Genomic DNA, 26,734 nt, shown 5'->3' with positions numbered 1-26,734 from the left:
GATTTTTGAAATATAGAATTCAGAAAATCTATCTTAAATTTAATTTCTGATAAAAATATTAACACAGCACTATTTTAAACTTTGTCCCTAGTGTTTCGTGTCACTCCCTCACAACAATGTTCTTATCAGCTGCTATCTTCTTAGAATAAAAATATTTTAATAAAAACTTTAGCAGTTAATAACTGGCATCATAGAACAAAATTGCAGTATGTTTCCATCTTCAACTTAAAGAAGCTTTGCTGTGGACTAATTTTGAATGAATCAAACCAGGTAAAATTTTTTACATTTGTCATTCCCTCATGTCGTTTTTTAGAGTAAAATAAAATACAACTTCATCGAGAAAGTGGATAATTATATGTTGCTTTCTTGTATCAATATAACGGTATGTGATTGATTTCAGAAATTAATTTGCCCTAACTGTTATTTTTAAATTTTATTTACTTTGTCATTTCCTCACTAGTGTATAAAGTGAGGGAATGATGCTGAAGTGAGGGAATGATTCAAGATGAGTATATTATAAAAAAAAATTTTTGTTCAATCGTGCCAGCCAATTTTATTTCCCAAACCTTTAAAAAGTATTAAGTATATAAAACTAAATTATAATAAATGTTAGATATACTTAGTATGTTATCATTTTCAAACTTGAGGTAGCTGTAACTTAGAAAAAAACATGTATTAAAATAAAATATCATTAAACAGTAAAATTAAACAGTGAAATTAAACTTTTTAAACAGTGAAATTAATTAATTAATTTAAACATTAAGTATAATTTATAGGATATATACTTTCTTTATAATGCCATTACATATTTCTATTAATATAAAAAGTTTCAGAGCTTTTTATTCACTTTACTTTATTGGGATTTTATGAACTGAAAAATGATAGTTTTCGTGAGAATGACCCATATATTAACCGCTTCTACTACCAATATTTGTTGAAACAAATGCATAAAATAGCCATATTTTTTATTTTATAATAAATGCAAGGAACTGAAACAAAACATAATAAACAAGTTTTAAGTTAAAATTTTAATTTTTTTATTTGTAAAAAAATATTTAATTCACTATTAGTTTGCTATCCCGTGTTATCTCGGGCAAATGAAGAAAATTAAATAGTCTTTGTATGATTGTTTTTAAAAGTGACAACACAAATTGATATTTTACAACAGCCAGTGAAGTGATGTCCCATTTGTTTTACGCTTTTTTTTCTATGTTCAGCAACCATCGTATAAACAATTGCACAAAACACGTTTGCAGTCCCACAATCTAACAGCAAAACTTCTGATCAAAGCAGATTTTTTTTTTTTTTTTTTTTTTTTTTTTCCTTTCGTCCGAGTAAAAACGTAAGAAAACATGGCACACCCGCTTCGGTAGCCCGACGACCTGCACGCGACGTCGAGCACTTTACGATAGAACAGTTTAACGAAGAACCATACCGCACACCCTCGGTTCCTACGCAGGCTGATCCAAGTGGTCACCCGCCCGCACACTGACCGTAGCCAGTGATGCTTGACATCGGTGATCTGCTGGGAACCGTGTCTTAACGATCAGTCCACTGACGGAAGCTGCAAATTACCTGAATGACGGCTATTTTTAAAAGTAACGATTTTAAAAAAAAAAGCAAATAAATTTAACTTTTTGCACTCGAGGTCCTTTCATCTGTTAAACACAATTTACACACAAAACTGAGGAGGATATTATTGAATTAGTTTAAATAATTATTAAAAATTATTTTTTATTTTGAATTATCTTCGGATAAAGGAATTTTATAATCGTGTGCATAAATTTTACGATTTGCTTAAAAAGTTTTTAAGTAATAACGAAATACGCACAAAGTGACTAACAATTAGGGTCCCAAACTTTCAATCGCTCACCAGCCTAAATATTTGGAACCCGTGTTTTATAGATTACGGGCAACAACCTTCCATGTTTTGATGATGAAGAATCGAAATCCTTCGAAAAAAAATTGCATTTACTTCAAGGAAAATACGGGTTTGTGCTTGAGTTTAGTTGAGTTATATTTTATAAAAACTGTGAAAAATATAAAGAAATAAAAACTGAGGAGGATAAAAAAAAAGAATAAAATGTATAAAATGAGAAACTAAGTAAAAGATTTAAATTACGGCTGCAAAAATTCTTATGATTACTTATTAATTATTTAAAAAGTGACTTTCGCCCTCTCCCTTCCCTTCCCTTGTTATCCATTTGTGTTTTTCAATCTTTTTTTTCTAATTTTTTTTTTTTTGCATGGTTACCATATTTAAACCATTATCTTTTTTATAGCTTCCTTTCAAACTTGCTAATTCAATAAAAAAAATTTTAATTTTTAAGTAAATAATTTTTATAACTAGTTTTTGTACTGTTTATATATTTTTCATCAAAATAAGTACACATGTTATTATGCTTACAAATGTCATTACAAGCATGCAGTTAAAATTTAAAAATAAAATGTGAAATATGATCTATAATACGCCTTTTTGTTTCTAAAATTGTTATATTGTTTATGTATTGTAGCGTGAATGCCTTTTTCAACACATAAAGTTTTAACGAAGTGATTAAAATAACTCATTTCCTAACTAAAAATGCTTGCACACAATGCTAACTAACATGCATGTTTTGTTTTTTTCTCTTAGCAAATAACATGTGATAAATAGCAATCAGCTTGTCAAAAAATAACATGATAATTGTTTTTCTTTTTCGATAATTGAATGTAATTGGTTTTCCAATGATAAGTGTATTGTTTTAAAATATTATCCTTCCAAGGTGTATTTCCGCATATAAATAGTATTTTTATTTTGAATATAAATAATAAATATCATATAATGTTGAATTAGATAAACTAATGTAAAAAAATTATTAAGAAAAAAGCTTTTTTATCGCGTTGAACAAAAAATAAAGATTAGGTATAACTTGTAAGAATCGAGTTGAGTGTCTCACAATATTATGATCATTTTGTAGAAAAGTTTATCTTATAATGTGTCATTAGAATTTCTTATAAATTTTTTTTTTAAAGAAAGCAGATGAAAAGACATTGATGGTTAATTGAATGTTATTTTATTTCATAACCACCGTTGAACGGGTAACACATTTCTGAGTTAACGTATATCAATGTTCAATTCTGTAGCCTTAAAATTTGATCCCAACCCAGAAAACAAGGAAGCTCCTGGGTCAAGCATTGCGAAAATCTAGCCTTCGTGCAGGACTTTTTGAAGAAACTAATCACACTTACGATAAGTAGGTATGTATATACCCCTTGCCTTTAGGATATAAATAGTAAAAACGCATGACCAGTTAGTAGAACAATGTGTATGTTTGAGTAGTTTTAAAGTTACGGTAGTGATTTTTATATGTTATAACCGTCGTTGAACAGCCGACCCACTTTTGTTTTGTGTTTACGACTACTGATGTTCAACTCCGTAGACTTGTACTTTTGAACTAATCCAGAAGAAGGTAACTCCTGGATCAGTACCCCCAGAGGTTTGATTTGTTATGGGGACATGGGGGGATTTTGTGACTAGACAGATTTAACGTGCATCAGTCACCATTTACTGCCCGGGAAGTATTTAGCCGGCGGGGTTCGAACCAGCGTCCTCTTGAACATGGGCCCAGTGCCCTATCAACCAGGCTATCCCAGCCCTTCGGTAGTGATTTCTGTTAAATAATTTAACTTGAGCCGCGATGGTTCAGAGGTAAGAGCGTTCACCTTCCAATGAGGTGAACCGGGGTTCGATCCCGTCGATGGCTGGTCGATACGAATTCCGCATCCGGCTTGCACTGACCACAGTGCTGATATGAGATATCCTCAGTGGTAGACGGATCCCCTAGCCGTCAGGCTAACCGTGGGAGGTGTCTTCCTCTCCATGTAACGCAAATGCGGGTTGGTTCCATCAAAAAGTCCTCACAAAGGCAAATTTCTCCCAATATTTGATCCAGGAGTTTCCTTGTCTTCTGGATTGGGTTCAAAATTACTGCGCTACGTAGTTGAACATTAGTAAACGTAAACCCTAAAATTGGGTAGACTGTTCAACGACGGTTATAATATAAAAATAAAATAAAATAATTCAACTTATTGTTATAGTCAATTAGCTGAATAGAAAAATAAACGAGCATATCTTTATATTTTATCGCATTAACCTAAACAAATCGAGAATTTAATGCTACAAAATATAGGTTGTTACGTAAAAACTGCCTCGATGTATATTTTTAGTACCCTTTTAAAAAATAGAAGTCATAAAAGTCTGCGTAGTGGGAGTCATGGATTTAATAGAGAGGAAAAAAGAAAGAAAACGCTATCAATCGCCGCCGGAGGGGGTCGGTCTGAAAACATCAAAACTTGGTTCACTGATAGAAGAAATATGGAGAGTTATAAAGCAATTATTAAAAACACCAAGTTTAAACCGTATTCAAGGTGGTTTTAATATTTTCTTTACCAACTTCCTTCCTATAATGGTTCGATTTTGACAGAAAAAAAAATTCTTTTTCTCTCTATCGCTGAAATACCAATTTGAGACTTCTAATGGTCATTTTTTTTTAAAGGATTCTGAAAGTTCATAATAAAAACTTTTTTACGATACAAACTGCATGTTCTGGATGTTTTAAATCCTCGGATTTCGAATTCATAACAAACTTAAAATAATAATAATAAATCTAGCTCGACCTCTTCGTATTTCACTCAAGGAAAAAAGAAAAAATAGAATCCTTGAATATTAATAAATAAAATTTTTAATATTATTTTTAATCATATAAGAAATATTTTCAACTCGAAAAATTAACATATTTTAGTTTGTTTTTTCTTTATTCGTTTTTATGCGATAAGGTAAAATGAAATTTAATTCATTGAAACCAGCATACAAACACTTTTTTCCCCCACTATCATAAAAAAAAAAAAAAAAAATTCAAGTATTTCTCTTTATTTCAAAAGAATAATAAATCACGAAAAAAACACTCTGATTATGGCGCATCATAATTATATCTTGAAGGATGGGTTTTCAAAACAAAAGGATTAAAATTAAAGGCGTTAACTCGAATTTTTAAAAAGATACTATGATCATCAATCATTGAACAGGCGACCTTTTCCCAAATGCAAATACATCGTAACCTTCTCAAGTTCTGAGGTGCAAATTTCTACGCGCATCGTTGAATTTGCCAGATTGGGCTACAAGTAGCGGATTGGGCTACTTTTATAACTCTCCGTTACACAAATCGAATTTGGGCTACCCGCTACTTTTTGGGCTACTCATTATTTTTCAAAAGCTACAAATCTTAAAAATGCGCTACTTAGAGAATTTCATGCTACTTATCGAATCATTGGCAAATTTTCCTTTCCTATTATAAAATGGGAGATTCTGTAAAATTTGCAGTTTCTTTATCTTTTTTAAAAATATTTTCTTTTATTTCTGAAAACGCATCAGCTTTAGTTTTGAATTCTTGTTTTGTTTTGCCGCGCAGAGTCCAGAATCTCTCCATACCTATGCATCTAAATCACGTGAAAACGCAAAGATATATTATGAAAAAATGCACGGCTAGTATGATGGGGGAAAAAAGCTTAAACTCTAGCCATTATTAATCGCTTATCATCTGGAAAAACCGCGTGACCTGTAATCTAAGCTAAAACGAAATATTGAATTTGGCGAAATTATGAACGCCGCTCATTGAAATTTAAGTCCCTCAGTGGACTGATCGTTAAGACACGGTTCCCAGCAGATCATTGAAGTCAAACATTGAAGATCCCGGCGATGGTTGGTCGATACGAATTCCGCATCCTGCTTGCACCGACCACAGAGCTGACGTGAAATATCCTCAGTGGTAGACGGATCATGGGTTTGAGTCCCCTTGCCGTGAGGCTAAACGTGAGAGTTCTCGTGGTTTTCCTCTCCATGTAATGCAAATGCCGGTTAGTTCCATCAAAAAGTTCTCCACGAAGGCAAAATTTCTCCCAATACTTGATCCAGGAGTTCCCTTGTCTTCTGGATTGGATTCAAAATTACAAGGCTATGGAGTTGAACATTAGCAGTCGCAAACCCAAAAAATTGGGTCGGCTGTTCAACGACGGTTATAAAAATATTTAAAGAACATCCCTGGCTGCGGTCAGTGCGCGGGTGGGTGACCAAGAGGGTCAGTCTGCGTAGGGACCGAGGTCGTGCAGTATGGGTCCTCGTTAAACTGATCTACCGTAAAGTCCTCGACTTCGCGTGCAGGTCGTTGGGCTTCTGAAGCGGGGGGTGCCATGACCTCTGCATGGGTTCAAAATTGTGATGGCATGTCTTTGGATCATCGGATGTTTCCCAGCCGTCGCCGATCGTAAATGAACTACAACTACAGCATTGAAATTTGACTTATTTTTTTAATTTAGTAAAATATATATATATATATATATATATATATATATATATATATATATATATATATATATATATATATATATATATATATATATATATATATATATATATATATATATATAACGTAGTTTTTCGGGCTACAAAATGTTCGAATCCGCTACTTTTGAAGCTCACATTCGCTAATTTTTAATCTTAAGTTCTGGCAACACTGCGCGCATCGTTGAATTTGATTGGTTAACAAATTCAAGGCTTAGGCGAAGCGCTGTTATTGGAAATCTTAAATTAGTTCTTAATAGTCGTTCTGTCTGTGCATCTGTCTTTATTTCTAGGCAGATATATTAATTTTATTTTAGTAAATACAGTAGAATATCACATCCGTTATTTTAAATAAAGTTTTTTTATTTACAATTTTATGTATTTACTATTAGTATTTCTCAGTTACTGCTGCCATAATGAAGCAATTCATGAAATCTTTAAATTAAAAAGCACTCTTTTTATTGCTTAATTATTATAGTATTGACCATTTTATTTCAGTAACAAATTGACTTTTTGTTATTGGATGAAGTTAGTTCATAAGCTTAACTTTGCAAATCTACTATTTGAAATGTCTGTTGTTTCTTGTGTTTTATTTACTTTCCTATATACTACTATGATCAGCGGTGGTCTAAATTGAGTTTTAAAACTGTTTACATTTTCAAATATAATAAAATGTTTTAATTTTCCGGTAATTTTACAACACTCAAATTTAAAGAATACTTATTTATAGTTTAGCTACATAGAATTAACCATTTAATTTGAATAACATGTAAGCTTTCTGTTAGTTGCTTTGGTTTCACATTGCAATTTGTAATTTTTGTTACTTCTTTTGTTTTTTATTCTTTCTATCTACTAATTTGCTGACCCTTGGCCTAAATTAAATTTTAATATAGCTTACATTGTGAAATATATTAAAATGCAATAGGTATTTCATGATTTTATTTTAAGGGTAATTATTTTTGAGCTCAGTTTAACCATTTATTATACTAGTAAATATTTTATGCATTTCTATATTGATTTTCTTAAAAGATATAAAATGTAATAATTTTCATTTTTAAATTTTTCTAAAATGTAGGTGTAATATCAGTAGTATATTATATTTAAAATTTCGTTTAAGTATTCATACTTAACATATGATTATAAAAATTTCTATGCTATTAGTAGTTGTGAATTAAATTTGTGATTTGGAGTTGTGTACCTGTTATATTTAGTTGTATTAATTAAAATTCATTATATTTGAATAATTCTTTAGATCATAATTTTTTGAAAAAAAGTCTTTATATTGTTTATGTAAAATATTAAAGGATTACAGCTGTTTTAAGCCGTATTTTCGTATTTTAGTTATCACATATTTGAAAAAGATTTATTATAGCTTGAAAATCTTTATTACAATCTATATTATCAATTAGATCGTAATTATAAGATGTTTTAAAAAAAGTTGTTTTAATTTTGAAATTTCTCTAGGAAAAAGTGTTACTCGGAAGTAAAAAAACATATATATTCTTGGGCAATGGGAAGATTTCCCTATCATGATCTGTAGCTGAATAATCTCCAAATATTTGCAACTTCCGGGCAGTGGTTTACAAGGTACTGGACACATTACAGACGAGGACCAACTTGAAGGATATATATCTCATGACCTCCAATCAAGCTTGTATATCTTTTTTTCTTTAAATTGAGATTTTAAAATCTATTAAATGCATTGGCAATTGCAGTTTGCACGACAGGTTTTTGTGATATGGAAAAATTCCTGGAGAGATTTCATTTACTATCCAGGGTTTTAGTTTTTGCATCAAAAGCTGGTTTTGACACGACATGTCAAAAACCTGTTGAAAAGTATAATAAACTGTTTGTCGAAATGTGGCAAAAACTTATAAAAACCAGTGACATGTTTCTTTTTTGTCATTAAAGATATTTTATTAAACATCCATCTACATAATTATTTCAATCATGCATAATATTTGCATTTTAATTACTAATATAATTATTATTCATATTATACATCATATATTAAAAGTGTATCTAAAATAATTTATTTGCTTTCTTAATGACTAATGTATTATTTATATTTTAAGGTTATTATGTTCGATATATTATAACTGTTAAGTTTACATTACAGATAATTACTATTGTTCTAATTGTTGAGTTGGTAGTTGTTATTCGTCTGAATATTGATGGTACAATTTAGACAGATTTCTTAGCTTAATTAAAACTAAAGTTGTCACTAATAATTGTATAATCTTAACCTGTGAATTTTTTTTTTGTAATTCACATTATTTGTTTTTCATGCTTATGTGTGCAGCGTGAAAAAAATAAGCTGACCACCCAGGATGATTTTTGATCTAATGATCAGATCTTCACATTCTCTGACTCAGTCCTAATGGTTTGAAAGGGTGATCTCAAATATGGCAATTAATTAGTGCAGATGACATTTTAAGGTACAAAATCAGATGGATTGAGGTATCTGATTCCCAAAATATTCTGAAGAATTAGGATTTCTGACCCACAATCGTGGAAAAGGTCCCAATAGTTTGGTCAGGAGAGTAGTCCAAAATTTGTACCCCTTGATGTTAAGTTTTATATTTCATCATATCTGAAGAACTTTTTAGTCGAATTGAAAATTTTTTGCCCACAATTATTAAAATGGTTTATCCAACGATAATTCGATGCCAAAAATTAACTTGCATATTTTATTTAACAATAATAATCTAAAAAATTTTATACTGTAAAGTGCACAATTATATATATTTTGCGGAATAATTTTGCTATGTAATCATTATATCATTTACTCGTATAAATCGATTAATTTTTTTCAATCAATCAATTAAAGTGCTTTATCAAGTTGATAACAATATTTAGTACAGTTATTAAAATAAATTTCCCAATACTCCGGTGATTTCACTAGCTTTGATGGAACTGCAGATCTTTAAAAGCCTGTAATTCTAAATTTCTGGTTTTTTTTTTTTTTTTTTTTTTTTTTTTTTTTTTTTTTTTTTTGTAAAAGCAGGTCTCTATTTGAAATTATTTAAATATCTCTATTTTAAGAATCTGCATAAAATGTAAAAATTTGAAAAACTGTGATTTGCAACTAATTCCGTAATAGTTCAACTAAGAATTTTAACAAGAAGCGCTTTGCTAAGCATAAGATAAAACTAAATCTGTCCATTGCTTGTATGCAAAATAATTTAAAAATGAGTGTATAATATTTGGTAGCTTCAGCATAACTTAATATGAAAATATTGTATTCACACAAATTTAATCAAATAGATTATTTGCAATAAATTTTAGTTATCATATAGGTAATTCAAATGAAATATACTACTAATAAACTGCAATAGATTTGAAGTGAAAATTAAAAATTTGACTGTAGCAACTGTTACATCTGTTAAACTCTGACTTATTTTATTAGATCTGTGGGGAGGAAACAAAATTTACTTCTATTTTTTTTATTTCATAACTTTATTTATTATACTTTGTATATTTCAGTGACTGCACTTTGTGCAGGAAAAAAAAATCATAATTTTTTTCAATTTCTATATATTTTTCTAGTAGTAAATTAGATAAATTGCAATTTTGCAAATTCTTAGTCATAATTATTCAATATTTATTATTGATAATCAATCATCCTCTTCACCAAAACTTATGATTGTCGACAGTGATTGTCAAAACTAAAAGGGGGGTTAATGTCAGAACAATTGAACATCATAGTTGATCACTTGTTATTTTCTATGTATATTTATTTATAATTACTTCACATTCATATTAGCTAATAATTATTTTCTTACCTAAAATTTTAGGTTTCTGATATGAGTGTTAAAACTGTGGTTAAATCTGGATAAAACAGTCAATTGTCTAATGCGTGCCAACTTTGACTTTAGCGTTTTCTCCACTGCGAATAAACCTTGTCCTCTTTGCTTCAATTTTGATTCTTTTCCCCAGGCATGAAAATTTACTTCATTTCAATGAAGTAAGTTGTCATGTCTTTACTCGAAAACATTGTCATATACTTTTCTATGGATGTTTAGTTGAAATTTTATAACATTTTTCTATTCTCTTTCAGAGCATATTCTCAGTTAAATAGTTTGAAATGACTTTTTTTAAAGTGCACTGGATGATGAACAGAGGTTCTGTATCTATTTATCCTTTTGGTATTGGTGGACAAGAGGGTACGAAAACAAGGTATTTTTCAGTTAGCTAGGCGCAAGAAATTTAATTATTTTATTTAATTTTTATGTGTTAAAAAAAAGTTGGAAGTCTACATTTTTCATCAAATATTTGTTTATGCAGGTGTAATTATTTCTTATTTTTTTGCTGTTTACTTATATTTTGTGGCTTTTTTTTAAAACATAATATTTACTTTGTAAGAGGAAGATATAATAATTTATATTTATTAAACATTTCTATGTTTAAAATTTTTGTTTTTTTTTAAATTGTAGTTTTTGACTAAGTATGGTAAAATAATAAGCATTTCATTCAAATTATTTGTTGATGAAAGTATTTTATTTAAAGTCTGTTTATTTTTATAGATTAGTTTTTAGTTTTCACATACAATTTATTTAATGTTTCTTTTGCTTTTGTTACATTGCTTCAGCTAAAAATTTTTTAAATCTTTACAAAAATTAATGATCAATTTAATAATTTATGCTCGCCATTTTAAAGTTTTTATAATATTTTTCTCAATTGTTTTCTGTCCATTAAGTAAATAATTCTATTGTGTATTAAGTGCAAAATTTGCATAAAATACGAAATATTTTCAAGTCAAAATCTACCATCCTTTTTTTTTTTTTTTTTTTTTTTAAAAACTCTTAATTATTAAAGATTGTTACTAATTGAAGATTTTTATGGTCTTTGGTGTAATATATTCATAACATTTCAGTTTTATAGCTGATTTCTTTTATAGCCAGGCAAGAGATAGATCTGACTTGTCCCTGGATAAAATTTCAAACTTTTTAAACTTTAGAAAAAAGTTCCTGAATAAAAAAAATAAATCTTTAGTGTCTATTTTTCTTAATATTTTTGCATTATTTTGTTTTACTTTACTATGTTATCCTATTTAATCATGATAATCTTTGGTTTGTTAGACTGTTAATGTGCACAAATTATAACTTTAAATAAGTATGTAAATTATGAAAATGAGTTTTACATACTTTTTTTAAATTATTTTTTCACGAGTTGATATGTGTATTTTAGCTTTTTTATTCTTTTCTCACTCTTATAACAAGCCTAGTTAGTGACTATAATAAGCTATCTGTTTGGAGGAAATAGTCATCCCTGGGTCGGGGAAGCCTGTTTCAGATGCTTCAGACTTTTCTGTTATCTAGTAGAACTTAGTCAGGCATAAATTATAGTATTATAAGTTTTTAAAGTCACACCAAACAATAAAAATTTAGTAGACCAATGGGAGTACTATTCTTTTAGTGTACCGAGATCTTAATATGGTAGATGAACTTGAAGGGGAAAAATAAAACTTTATGTTTGCATAATTTATATTATGGTACACATGCTATGAGATAAGAGACAGCTGCATAGAATAAAAAGCAGAAATTGGGACACATATAATAATGAAACTTCACTAGAATTTATTTTCATTTATAAATATTATTAAAAAAAATTGCATTTAAAGCTCTCTGTTTTTAGATAAATGCAGTTTTCATTACTTCTATCAACATAAAAAATTAAAACCATACACATCAATATCATTACACTGCAATGCGTCTTATACATAAAACAAAACTTAACTTTTTTTTTTGTTGACAAATACATTGTCCAAAATAGTAAATATCATGTAAAGTAATTTTTATCAGGAACATTAAGAATAATTATTATAAACATTAAGTATGCTTTTACCATTGTTATAATATAAGATAATGGTTTAGGAGTACTGTTTATTAAAATCTAAATCTTTCTATAAATTCCTAAATAAAGTAAATTCTCAAAGCCCAAACGATATTTCTTTTAGCTGATAGACAAATCTAGCTGTCAGTCCACAGAAAGCATGTAAATTTGAAATTTAAACATTTCAATTTTAAATGCTTCATCTCATGGAAAAGGGGAGTGGGTGGACAAACCTTCCAAGTGTAGCCACTTTCCAGAAAAATTTAAAAGCTGGTAGCAATTGTTATCCAAAAATATTCGTAAATTTATGTTACAGCTGACAAATTGTATTCCTGAAATATCCCTAAAATTAAAGCCTTTGAAACTTACAATAACCTCATTAAGTAATTGGCGCCTCTTTTAAAAATTTTCCAGACTGTGGCCACCCTGCAACGCGCGGAAGAACTTATTTATTTCTATAATATTCGCTACCGAAACCTTCAGCTTAGAATAATAAAATTAGATTTTTTTTTTTAACTCGTGGAATTCAATAGAAATTTTTTTTCATTATTATTTTGCTAATTCCTAATATTTCGACAAATTTGGCACCCATGCATATCATTTGGGTGACATTTGTAGAACATTTTACGAAGATTGTTGCCATATTGGCATAAACCTTATAAATTTTAATCAAGTTCGTTGCAGTATTTAGTTCTTATGATACCGATCTATTTAATCAATCCAAAAAGTTAGAAATTTCAAACTGTTGATAGTTTCCCATAACATATATATATTTTATTAATAATATTTTATTTTTAGGATTAAATGGGCCTTAATAGACTTCATCCTAATGGCTGTGATAACGTTGGGGCTTCATAGCTATTGTTTTGCATAGCTGCAAATGCACTGAGAGTCCCGCAGTGAACTGACTGATCATCAAGATCCCAATAGAACACTGAAGTCAAGCATCACTGGCTGCGGTCAGTGTGCGGGTGAGTAACCTCTTTGATCAGCATGCAAAGGGACCGAGAGTGTGCTGTATCGGTCCTTGTTAAACTGTTTTAAGCAAAGTGATTGACTTCGCATGTCATCAGGCTACCGAAGCAGAGGTCATCCCCTCTCCAGAGGATGAAAAATGGTGATGGCATGTCTTCGGATCATCCTCTGCGATGTTTCCCAGATTGTCGCTAATATCCCATAGTTCAGATCTAGTGGGACGTAAACCAACATCAACTGAGACTCACAGATGTTCTGTATTTTAAAAAATTTAATTTAGAACTACCTATGTATAATCATTTGTGTGGATCGGCTCTTCTTTGTCGCTTTGTTTTTGCTCTCACTTTTATGTCATTAATTTATGTAAATGCCATCTTTAATGTAAATTTAACTTCCTATGTTTGCTTTAAAATTAAGTTATTTTAAATGACCTCGGCACATAGTGATTTATTATTTAGCTACCTCTGAGTGTAAATTTTTTTTTACTCTTAAGTTTATATTTTTTTTAATTACCCGTATATATTTTATTTACCTGTCCACAGTAAATTTTCATTTCAAGATCATTTAAAAAAAAAGATCATTTAAAAAAAATAATAAAATTCTGTTTTCAGTTGTTTAATAGCAATTTGTTTTGTTCATTAGTATATTTCCCTTAATTTCTTTCATGAATTATAGTTTGTCCGTTTAAAACAAGGTCAAAACCAAAAAAAATTTTTTTTTAAAAAAAGATAAAGCCTGGTTTTCTTATCCTTTTTTTTAATTTTAATAAACATCTTTTTCAATAAATTTTCTGCTATTTATGTGAATGTTTTCAGTTTGAATATTGAGAAATAAAATAGAAATTCTCACATTTGTTGCAATTTTGAGTTTAATTGATAATTGGAATTCACCTGCTTGAAATAGACATAAATCTGCAATTTTTAATTGCTTAAGTAAAATTAATTCCCCCCCCCCCCAAAAAAAAAAGCCTGTGTAAAAGAAATTAATGCAATCAATTTTTAGATAAAGTCATAACTCTTTAAATGTTTAAAATAAAATAGATTGTTTGTTATTCCCTGTTATGTTAGTTTTTTGTATTAGTTAAATTGTGTGAATTAAAGACTGAAAGGCTTAAAGTTTTTCAAACTTTATTTTTACAAACTTGTAAAAGATACATTTTTACTGCAGTCAAAGGTATAAACAGGAATGAATTACTTTTCTAAATTTTATTTTAACAGTTTAATTTCAGAATTATTTTTTATTATTTAGGTGAACAAATTTGTATTGTATTTATGCAGTATGCTTATATTTATTATTATAATATTTAAAATTGCTATTTTTATACTTTATTTTAAAAAAAAGTGAGAAATTTTTTTGAAATATTTTTAATTTTAATTTTTTTTGTTGTTGTTTATGCTGAAATATAACAATAAGAACATTGTTACATTTAAAGCTAATGACCAAAAAGTAATTTTTTTTTTTTTGTGTTTTAGAACCATTAAGGCTGAAATATACTTTTACAATTTTAAATGTTTGTAATTATGTAGCCCATTTATAAATTTTATTATTTTCATCATTTTAATTATATTATTTAGTTGAAATATTACATTGTCTTGTTTCTCCCATGATGCTGCATTTTAAAATTGCATTGATTTCCTTGATCACATTGATTCGAAGCAAGTATAATTTTTATTTGACCTATATCAGTTCATAAAAGCATGTCTAAGCAATAACAAAAATTATCTAAAGACGACTGTTATAACTATAAACTTATGCTCACAGTAATTTGGTTTATATGTGTTATTAGTATTCATTATCTGTACAAAATTTTTTGTTGCTTAATAATTTAAAAAATATGCCGTGACAAATTTCTTTTAATAAAAAATATATAACCAAGATGATAGACATAATAAAATAAAAATCTTAAAATTAATCAATATTCATATTTTTCTTTACAACAAAAGATGTATAGTCATTCATTGATTCAGTTAGATTTTGAGAACTATGGGTCTCTAAACTATGGGCTCTAAGACTTAGAAAGTCTGCTGTTAAAGAAAATCGTTACATATGTTTGAGAAATCAAGGCTGATTAAGATTGGTCAAACACCTGCATCTAGGAAAAACTGAGTAATATGATGCTGAAAATTATTCTAATTTTCTCGTTAAGCTATTTAATTAAATAGCTTAATTAATTAACTATTTAAAGTTTTGTCTACCATCTCAGATAAAAATATTTTAGTGGATCTGTTAATAACCATTTCTTTTTAAAAACTAATTCCAATTTCTCAACATTACTTTTGTTGAAGAAAAAAAATAGTTACCTCAAAAGTCCTTGAAAATCATTAAATAGGGAGTAAAGGTTACTGAAATTTTTCGCGACTGGTATACAGGGTTTAAAAAGCTATTTTTTTCTTCATAAAAACCCAAAAACCAGGTGTTTTTTTATTTTTTTTATTTTAAACGAAAGGTTAAATAGTATTTTATATCTAAATGTTATCTTAGTAATGTGTGAATATGTATATATATTGTGACGAATTTTAATGTAAAGGAGAATGAGATATTCAAGAAAATGTATTTTTTCAATTATGAAATATTTAATAACAGATTGATGAAAAGAAATAAAATTGATAAATGTGTTACATAAATATATACACACATATTATAGTAAAGGTGGGTTTTAGTTTTGACCGTTAGAAAAACAAAGAGCTATTTACTTTTGTGTCATTTATTTTAACATAATTGAGCTTTAAATATAACAATGTTCTTATTGACATATTGCAAAATTATGAAACATTTACTTAAAAAATATTTTAAATGAATTTTAAAATAATGAATGTAAGCATAAAATTCAAATTTGTATACAATTCAAATTTGTTTATCTAAGTAGCAGAAAACAATATGAAATTGAACTGAAAAAATAAAATTTGGAAGAGTACCTTATTCTTGTTTATACTTTTGTTAGAACAAGAATTACTTTTGAATTAGTTATGGTCTAATTTATTTTAAGCATTTTTACAAAACCTCATGTTTTTATTTTAAATTTGCTTACAATACTTTATTTCACATTTATATTTTTGTGAAAACTCAAATTCTACCTTAACATTTGAAAATTGCAGTTTTGTGTTTATTTAAAATAACGGAATTTAACTCAAAATTTCCAAAAAGGTGAGAAAACCATCTTGTCACTTCGCAATATTTAAACAAATAAAAAATCAATATGAATACAGGAAACTTTATTTATTAAAAAGATTCTTTTAAAAAAAATATTCTGACTTTGTTTTTTTCTTTTAAATCATTTGGTTTAAACGGCATTGTTTTTAACCAGCTAAGTCTGCTAAAGAGGTGATTGTGCTCCGGAAAAATACTGGATTTTTCGCCAACAACACTCCTGAAGTTTCTGGAAATCCTAGGTCCATCAAGAAATCATCGATCATGTGTAAAAATTCTTGTCTATTTTATTTAAAAATATTAGAACTAGAATTTATACTTGGCATTTTTCATTTGTAAATATTTTTTCTGACAGAATAATAAATGTGATTAGAGATGAAAGTAAACTTATACATAATTATTCATTTAAATTATGCTGTAAATAATTTATTTAGAATTTGATGTTTTGAAAATATAAATGATTTAACTTTATAAAGACATTAATTTTTTGAAATGCGTCATTAATGATTTTAATAAGAAATTTTCAGGATTTTTGAGTTGGGATCACAATCACCCCTGAATAATTCAACAATACATCGGAATAAAAATCCAGATAAAAAAATATATTTAGGAATAGAAATGAGGCAAATGATTGTTACAGTGATCAAGAGTTTTATGGATAAAATGTGATAATTTTCATTTCTAAAGATATGAATGTTGAACATTGTTTGATTGACATAGTCTTTTGACATTTGCTTAAAAACTTATAAAATAGTTGATATCTAACGTCTAAAATTAAATTAAGGAAATGGAAGTAAAATACAGGGTCGCCACTCCACAGGTAGAATAGGAAAACCTAAAAAATAAAGGGAATTAAAAAATCAACTAAATTAACAGGGAAAATGCAAGGAATATTTATTTCTTATTTTCTTTTTTTACAAAATATTGTCCTCTTTAAGTGCAATCTATGGGGTATTTAAATATAGTTCAGTTGTACTTTACTATTTTATTTGCTGTATTTTTATTTTTTTTATGTATGTTAAACTGTTCCTTATTTAAGTTTTTCTAGCAATTAAAACTAGTATTAGTTATCCTGATATAGCGTACAAATTTGCGCAGTAATTGTGTGTTACCTCTTAGTATATTGTGTATAATATATACAGGGAAAACGCAGGGAGCTTTTTTTTTCTTCCCAGATTTGAGTAGCAACCCTGTAATAAATCTATAAAATAACTTTTTTGCTCTATGAATTATTAATTATTTCTTTTAAATTAAATTTTGTAATTTTAAACTATATTTGTGAAAAAAATGTCATTCTTTTTCTCGTGTCTTTATGTAGATATCTCATTTTATCAATTTTTGGCATTTAGCTGAACAAGTCAAAAAGGGGCGAGTAGTAACAGCTCAACAAATAAAGTCTTGGCCATATTCTCAACTGATGTTATTTCTTGACAAGATTGGAAGTAAAAAAAAATGAGTATGTTCATTTTAATTTCATAAATAAGCTGTAGTATTTTAGTATAAAATTTTTTAATATAGCCTTGAACAAAATCCCTGTATTAAATTACACTTGTTTCAGATTGGATAAATTAGAATAGTTATGAGTGTAAATTAAATAATTTGGTTTCAAAGCTCAAAAGATTTTGAAGTTTTTTTTTAGGTTTTACAGTTGTGTACTGTTAATTATATTTAATAACTGTTAGGCAATTATCTTTGGTGTTCATTTAGTTTTGACTTCTAATTGATCTTGCTTTTTTGAATAGCAAATGGGGAAAAAAATGTTCAAGTTCAAAAACTTTTTCAATTTATGATCAATAGAGAAACAGGTTTAAGTTCATGGTATCTGCACACCAGTAAAGTCTTGAATCTTGGTATTGAACAAAATTTGTCATGAAATGTCTTGATTTTAACTATTTATTTTTAAAAAATCACGGATTCAGGGCCCCCAAAAGTCTTTTTTTAAAATAGAATTTACCCCCTCACACTCACACAATTTCATGATGTACCGAATATCTGAATTTGTAACAAAATCCCCACTTACAGTCATATTTTATTAAAGTATAAAATGTTTTTATTGTGTTCTTTAAAAATGATGGTGTTCTTTAAAAAAATGAAAGATAAAACATCATTTCTAGAGCGAATTATCTTTTAAACTTCTGTGATTTCAGAATTTTTGTTATTATTTTTATTTTACTTTATTAATTTAAAATTCTAGCTGAAGCAAGCCAGTCATTGGCGATTTTTTTCTTTATTCCAAAAAAGAACAGAAATATCAGGAGTATTTCTTTAATCTCCGATACACAAGAAAAGCATCTTTAAAATATATTTCTACAGTAAAAAAGAGGAGGAACAAATTGCTTTTGTATTTTTTTCAGCTATTTTATTGCTTCAACTTTTTCTTTACTCTGTTTTTTAAATTTAAAATAAATATGAAGATGCAGAGTATGAATTTTCGTTATACCTATTATTTCAATTAATGTTATAATGCTTTTTTAAATTTATTGTTGTGCTTTTGTCGGAGAAAATAGTAACTTCATTAAGTCATTGAATATTCTTGGAATTAGTCATGGAAAGTCATGAATTTGAAAATTTAAAATGTAGTAGATCCCTGCAAGTTGCAGCTTGTTAAACAAAATGATTCATGAAACGAAGATTTTTTTCTGTTTGGAAAGTGATGATGTCCAATATTTCTGTGATGGGCAATCAAATATCTAAGTAGGCCACGCCCACCTTTGAATAAATGTACATGTAAAAATTCCTGTTTGTGTGTAAATAAGAGCAATAATTTACACTAATTATGATTTTTATCTTATTCATTAATTTATCCTTACTATATTCTCCATAAAACATTTCTTAGTTAAAACTTAATTGATCTTTTTTTTTTTTTCTTTCTTTCATGATATCTCAAAATGGGCTAATACGAAATGCTATTTAATAAAGTGATGAAATTAAAACAAAATAGAAATTTTGCAAACTTATATGAAAATGACTTAAAGAATTGTGATAATATCAATCTAAAGCTCAAAATATATTTTTATAAATCAGAAAATTAAAACTGATACACCATTAGTACAAAAAAAAGTAAAAAGTTTTAAAATATCTTTTTGTAATTTTTTATAAAAATAAAAATTTTAGATAATTTTTTATTTCTGTACATTTTTGTATTTCCAACAAAGTTTATTTCAATAGTTGTATTGAAGTTTGTTTGATGTGGAAGAAATATATATTATGATTTTTTTCTTTATAAATTAATGTTTTCTTCATTGGGATTTTTTTTTTATTTTTACAAGAAATAAAAAATTACATAACTCCGATGCATAGATGAGTTTCTGTTAACTGTAAAAACAGTTACATTTTAGAACTATAATTGATTTGAAAGAGTGAAAGTTTTGAATAAGATTCAGTTTGTGTTTTTTCTAATCATATATTTTTTTAAATGTAAATAATTAGTAAGATCTATCAAAAAAGTCAAACATGGATGAAATGAGTCCAGTTTTATTTTGATAAAAGTATCTATTGTTTATTACCACTGTCTCCCTTTATACTTTTTCCTTTGAGTTTGTATAGCATTTTAAATTTTTACTTTTCGTTATTCTTATTTCAGTTCTTATACAAACTTTCTCAAACAAAATATTGAGTCTATCACTTAAAATCAAAGCATGCCAATAATTATTGCATTAATGCTCCTGAAGATTTTGCTCAATATGAGTGTAGGTTCTTTACATGATCTTCTCATGACATAGTGCAAAAAGTTACACTGGTTGTTATAAATTAAGGAAAAATGATCAAGAAATTTTATCTCAAAAAGTTAAGTACAAAATGTTGTACATGTAGAAAAGTTCAATAAAATTGACACGCTGGAGTGCACATATTAATGTATAAAATAACATGAAGTGATAATCCCTGTGTCAGAATCATAGAGACACGCCGTCTGAGCACGTTGGAGTTCTTGCAAAAAGATCTTTCTTTTGAAAAGTAAAAAAAATGTATATTTAATTTTCTTTTCAGAAATTTACGCATAATATTTGAATCATGCATATAGATAACCAATTTTTGACATGCTCAATTTACGCCGATAGTATTGTAAATCAATATAAGGTTTTAATTGTATTTTCAGCAGTTATTGATATTGATTTTCACTTGGATATTAAATATCCCCATATATTTGAAACAATATGGAACATTCGTATCGTGCATTTGAGTATTTACTTTTTAAGGTGATAATTCTATCCCACTTTTTGCAGTTATTGCTATTGATTTCTCCATTTTTTTGAAATCTGATATTTTTTTATGCGCTGTTATTTATTACAATAAGGTAATCTCGAAACGAAGCATTTGAGGAGTCTGATTCGAAACACATATTTGTGGAGCCGGATTCACATGATTTCGTCAATCTTTGGATTTCATACTTTTTATTTATTTTTTTATTGTGATGATTATTTACAAAATGCAAAGTAGGAAATAATTTGTGTCCACCCCACCCCTACAAAATGAGAGAATATCACCCATAATATTAAAATTAAAAATTATTGCATGTTCTATTTAAAAAATATATAAAGTTTTTTTTTTTTTTTTTTTTTGTAAACACAGCGATTTTGTTATCTTAAATTTGAAACATATATGTTTGTTATTCTTAAAAGTGTCTTGCAGAAAGATATTAGTGCTAGAGAGTTTTGTCGCAGATAGCTCGAAAAAATTCTGCCGTAAGGGTGATAATTATTATGGTATTGCAGAAATAAGTCTGTGCAGCATCAAATATTCCCAAAAAATCTTTGAGACATTTACTAAAAGGCTGGATATTTCCAAATCTTCTAAATATCCATGAAATGCTCCTCTGAAATCCAGGAGTTACAACTGTTAGATATCAAGCAGATATTTGGATATTGTGACATCTGTTGTATATCCTAGAAACATCTGACACATACACGTGACTTATCACAGATATTGATGAGATATCTGAGGGACTTCTTTCATTTATGAATTGTATGTATTATCTGGATATCTCAGATATATTCTTATTGGATATTAGAGCAATGTTTTAATTGTTCAAAAACTTTATTCTATTAAATTTGATGATCCTATATAAATAGTAAATTTAAGTTTTATATTCCATAATTTTATGAGTAAAACTGGTATTACATCATTTAATTTTGCAGAATAAGTTCATTAACTCTAAGCATACTATCACTTAATCTATACCTATTTCTATCATAGCCGGTCAAGTGACTGTATGTTTCTTGATTGAATGTATAAAATATGGATGTTATGAAAGAAATAAACTAAAAAAAACTTTATTATGATTAAATAAATTGTATATTGGCAATTTTTATGTATTACAAACACGAAGAATAAAATTTTTTAATTCATTATTAAACTCATTTTTTACATATACAAAGTGTTTCCATTGTACATTTTCCACAGACATATTTCTTGTAATTATTATTATTTCTATAATTCTTATTATTATTCTTATAATTATAAGAATTATAATTTTTATAATTAATATTATTTCTTCTAAGAACTTGTGCTGTCTTGATTGTTTTGACATTTTTCTTTGTAAAAACTAACAATTAGTTAGAAATGAAATAAAGCTATGAAAATAAAATATAAGCTACTTACGAAAACAGTTTTTGCCACTTTTTCTTTCACAAAAATGTCAAAATCTAAAATTTTAGGTACTTTCTTGAAATTTGAATGCACAGTTATTCTGATTGAACTAATATGCAACAGTCTTAGCAGAAATGGGCAACTCACCGAACGCAATACATTGAATGCGCATTACATCGTAATTTCTGATCCGATAACCTTATAAAGCAATAAATTGTTCTCCCGGTCAAATGAGTGGCTGTGGTAGAAACAGGTATATGACAAGTATTATTCGAAACAAACAAAATACCAAAAAATATAATATTAACTGTTTATTATTGTTAGAAAAAGTCATGAAGTCAAATGTTAAAAAATTATAAGATGATAAGCACATTTTCGATGCAAAAATTCTTAAATGGTCATTTTACCGGTAATGGTATGTTTAGTGTTAAATTTGAAGTTCTGTGAATTATTCGTGATTTATAAATAACGATGTTGGAGAGATGTGTAAAATAAAAAGTGTTTATGTTAAAAAAGAATTTTGTGTATTTTGGAAACTTTTGCATGTAGAGAAAGAATCAAATAATTAATTTTTTTTTACTGACAGGGATATTTTTTATCATAAAATCAAACAAAATTATGTAAACAATTCAAGGCTAGATGGTCATTCGTGATCATACTAGTTTTATTTATTTTATTTTAAATTTATAATTGCAATAACTTTTTTTTATAATGATTTTTTATAAAGCATCAGTAATTGTAAATCTGTGTCTGTTTAACATTTGGCTTTGTGTATTTGGTAACAGAAAATTTGTTTTCAGATAAATCTGTTACAGTGAATTCTGTAATATGAAATTGTGTCTTCAACAAGATTAAATGCACTTTAATTAAATAATATTTATGGTAACATGGCCCTAATATTTTGAATAGAAGTACAAACTGAATAAATTTTTCAGTACAAATGTAGCAAAGTAATTAAAATGTATACTTTTTAAACTAGATGAGAGAAAAGTTAATGACAATTAAAGTTAATAATAATTAAATATTTCAATCAAGAAAATGCTTAATTTTAATCTAAATACTTTGAAATTATCTGAAACCATTTGTTTTTACTTTGTTTTGGCAATTTTGTAAATGAACAAATTTCAATTATATTTCCAGTCTTAATAAATATTAAGTAATAATTTGTAATAAATCTTTTTTTAAATAATTAATATAAAAATTTTGTAACAAATATAAGTGCCTAGTTCCATTATCCTTAGAGCTTAAAAATTTTTACATCAACTTATTATGCTGTATGAATTTAAATTAACAACTACTTTCTAAATTAACCGTTAAAAAAAAAAGAATTTTTGTTAACAAACTTTTATTTAAGTTCTATATTAAGTTCACTTACTTAATACTTGGATTCTTAAATTTGTTTAAATGAACTACGAAAATCATAATGTGTTTTGACCACCAATATTATGGTATAAGTGTTTTTCTTTTAATTTAGACTGTTTAAATTGTGTCCAATTTAAGATGCTTAATTTTAACACTTACCTGTATAATAAATCTGACGAAAAGCATACTTTATTTTACGTTTTTTTAATCTTTTTCATGGGTGGAGCATAAAACAAAATATTATTCATGCCAGTGATTATTTTTTAATGTTGTTATTAGTTGCTACGGGTTTTGTGTAAATAGGCACTGTTATAAAAGGTACCCAAATTACTCTTATAGAGACCTGATGTAGCTAATGTTTTAATATACTTCTTGAATTATGTGAAATAGCATAAAAGATCAAAAATGCTTTCAAAAAGAATTGATCCAATAAATATTTAGTGTTAAATGTTCTTTTTTTAGAAATATGTTTTTATTTATTTTATTTTCTTTCTTTCTTTCTTTTTTTTTTTTTTTTATTCATACTGCTGCAGTAATAGGCTGCAAATTAATTATCTAATTAGCAATTTTTTTTATAATTAACCTTTTTAAATATTGACTTTTCTCTTACTTAAAAATGATTTATTAAATGACTTGAAAATAATACAATTGTTTAAACTAGATTATAGTTATGGATTTCTTAAAGTTTTGTTTTAAATTTATGCTTGCTATTTCTTTATTGAAAAAAAAGTTTCTTCATCTTATGTGAGAGGAAACCTATTTCTTTCACTGTGGTTAAAACTTTTCATTCCTGGTTTCAAGTTCCCTTTTAATTTTCTTTTCTGTGAATGTTTTTCATGTTGTGCCTTATTAAATTTTCTCAATCATAAACTGAGAATCTAACTGTTGCAATTTTAATGTTATGACTTACTGATATTCCTGAAGACTGTTGTTTCTCGCAAAATAATACAGTTTCTAAAAATAATACTAGATTATAGGGTTCAGAAAAGAACCAGCCCACAAAGACTTTTTCTTCTTCTTTCCCCATGAAACAACTTAATTTTGCCCAGAAATAAGTATTTTTCTATTATATTCTACATGTTACTTTTACATACTAAATATAGAAGTTAAGTAAAAACTGAAAAAATATTGCTTGCCTATTACCAAAGGGATTAATAAAAAAAATTATTATGAAAATAACTATTTCAGTTATATTTCTGCATTTTAAATGTATAATGCATTGCATAATGAAGTTACAGAAATGGTTCTTTGTAAAATGTAAAGCATAATGTTCTAGAATTATTTTTACATTTAAAGAAAAAAAAAAAAAAAAACGCATAGTTTGCTTTAAAAGTAATGAATGGAATTTTTAACAGTATTGTATACATATTTTTCAATGTATTCGTTCTCTGTATGTCTTAGAATTTACAAAAAAATTATTAACTTGTTTGTTTATACTTTTTGCTTTAGAGAGGTCGGAAAAGAGAGAATAAATTTTAAACATTTGTTTTATCTGTTATTTAACATTTGTTGTTCATTTCAAGTACAATGCTTCTTAAATTTAGCTAATAATTATGCAGTCCATAGCGTATGAAAGCGCCAATCATTTTGCATGTTTGGTGAAATACTTGCCAGTTTGCCTATCCCTCTACTGGCTGAGTTCGGTGAGATTCTTGTACTCTCATGTGCTTCATTTTGAAGATATTCTCAATTTCAGGCTTCATTTTCCACCCTCTGATATCAAACTGAAAAATCTCCTGATCCTTTTATAATGGCTAATATAATCAAGAAAAAAGTTCTTGGTCAGAAACTAGTTATTTTATTATGATCATGTAAAGTCTTTGAAAATTAATTTGCATTTTGTTAATATATATATTGCTTAAAAATATTGTTTCTATTGCTTAAGAATACTTAAAAGGTGCTTATTTCTTGTTAAAGCATTTGGCTGTGCACCCTGATTTATATAAAGTATGGGTTCACAACCTGCGTCCTGTCGGAGCTTTTAAATACAATGATTTTTGTTTTTTGAAGAAAAAAAATCCCCATAAGTTAGAATTGCTCATTTGAGTTATCACTTTTTGATGCCATTAATTCTATGTTGTTTCTTGATTGCTTTTTTTCGCAGTTATTGCTACAAAATTCCGCATGCTTTTAGTTATAAATTTTTCTATGTGTAAATGCAGAGCGGCGATGGCTCAGGGGATAAAGCGTTCGCCTTCCAATGAGGTGAAACGAGGTTCGATCCCGCCGATGATTGGTCGATACGAATTCCGGTCCTGGCTTGCACCGATCACTGTGCTGAGATGAAATATTCTCAGTGGTAGACGGATCATGGGTTAGAGTCTCCTTGCAGTCAGCCTAACCATGGGACGTTCTCGTAGTTTTCCTCTCCATGTAATGCAAATGTGGGTTTGCTCCATCAAAAAGTCCTCCACGAAGGCAAATTTCTCCCGAACCCTTGTCTTCTAAAATGGGTTCAAAATTACAAGGCTACGGCTATAAGAGAATTGTAACAAAATTTTGTTTAATATGATGTTTAATATTTTGTTCAATCATTTACATGTGGTGTTATGAAAAATAATTTTAAATGAGATTTATGAAACAGAGATCATACATCAAAACATAAACTTAGCTACCACAAGGTGTGTAGCGTTTTTTAAAAAGTGCTTGCATGATTTTCACAATTTTCTCTGCAGCATTTATCAGAAACTAGTTATTTCATCATCATTATGTAAAGTTTCTGAAAATGTTTCCAAATTTATTGACTTCATGTTTATAAATTAAGAACTTTAAATGATAGAAAAAAAATAATTTTTATTACTGCTCAGATCCTAATTTTGTTTTTGGAAAGTGATCAAAAATATTTGATTGCTTAAAAAGTACTTAAAAGGTGCTTATTTTTCGTTGAAAAATCTGGCTACGCACCCTGTAACAAAAAATTTTGACCCTCGAATATTTCATTATTTCTTACTGTAAACAGTTGTATCTCCTTAGCGCCAAATTTAATAATTGCTTGAAAACGATAAATATTGGTTGCACAGTATTTTTATAATTAGCATTTATCTTGGCTAACTAAATTATTTTGATTTGTTTTCATATATTCGGTAGGATAAATATTATAGGGTAGTTTTCAAACAGTGGACAGGGTTTTAAAAGAAGACTAAAATGTGACTATTTGCAACTATTTTTGGTTTGAGACAACTATGGCAACTTTTTGCCTGAAAAGGCTAAAAAAGCAACTATTTTTCTGGAACAGGAGACTATTTAGAAACTTTTCAGTACGGCTAGCGATGTTTTTTTAACAAAACTTAGTTTTAAAACCTACGGCCCTCAGGCTTCTAAACACAATGAATTTCTGTTCCTCCCCCCCCCCCAAAAAAAGAAGCAAAATATTTTAAAAATTTTGAATTGCAAATTTGAGTCGTCACTTTTTAATGCACTCAATTTGCTCAAATTCCATTGCAAGTCTGTTTT

At 27.7% G+C, this 26,734-nt stretch overlaps 1 protein-coding gene and 1 long non-coding RNA gene across 8 annotated transcripts in view; one reads left to right on the top strand and one right to left on the bottom strand.

The window, feature by feature from the left end:
- The window catches only part of LOC147816935 (uncharacterized), a 266,782-nt gene that overhangs the window by 109,441 nt on the left and 130,607 nt on the right, over positions 1-26,734 (bottom strand). The gene's annotated exons all lie outside the window — the stretch shown is intronic.
- The window catches only part of LOC147816939 (uncharacterized), a 41,651-nt gene continuing 21,473 nt past the window's right edge, over positions 6,557-26,734 (top strand). The window contains exons 1-5 of one of the 7 annotated variants that reach the window (XR_015429574.1): positions 6,563-8,030; positions 10,437-10,555; positions 13,010-13,182; positions 16,491-16,601; positions 17,683-17,789. This is a non-coding gene — a long non-coding RNA (uncharacterized LOC147816939). Of the gene's footprint in view, positions 8,031-10,173; positions 10,344-10,436; positions 10,556-13,009; positions 13,183-16,490; positions 16,602-17,651; positions 17,790-26,734 lie in introns of all 7 variants that reach the window. The other 6 variants (XR_015429571.1, XR_015429566.1, XR_015429562.1 and 3 more) reach the window with 6 other exon arrangements.

Source organism: Parasteatoda tepidariorum, chromosome 1 (genome assembly GCF_982258835.1).
Source record: "Parasteatoda tepidariorum strain Cologne lab strain chromosome 1, Ptep-v5.0, whole genome shotgun sequence".
Taxonomy (NCBI): Eukaryota; Metazoa; Arthropoda; class Arachnida; order Araneae; family Theridiidae; genus Parasteatoda; species Parasteatoda tepidariorum.
This window is presented reverse-complemented; position numbering and strand designations above follow the sequence as displayed.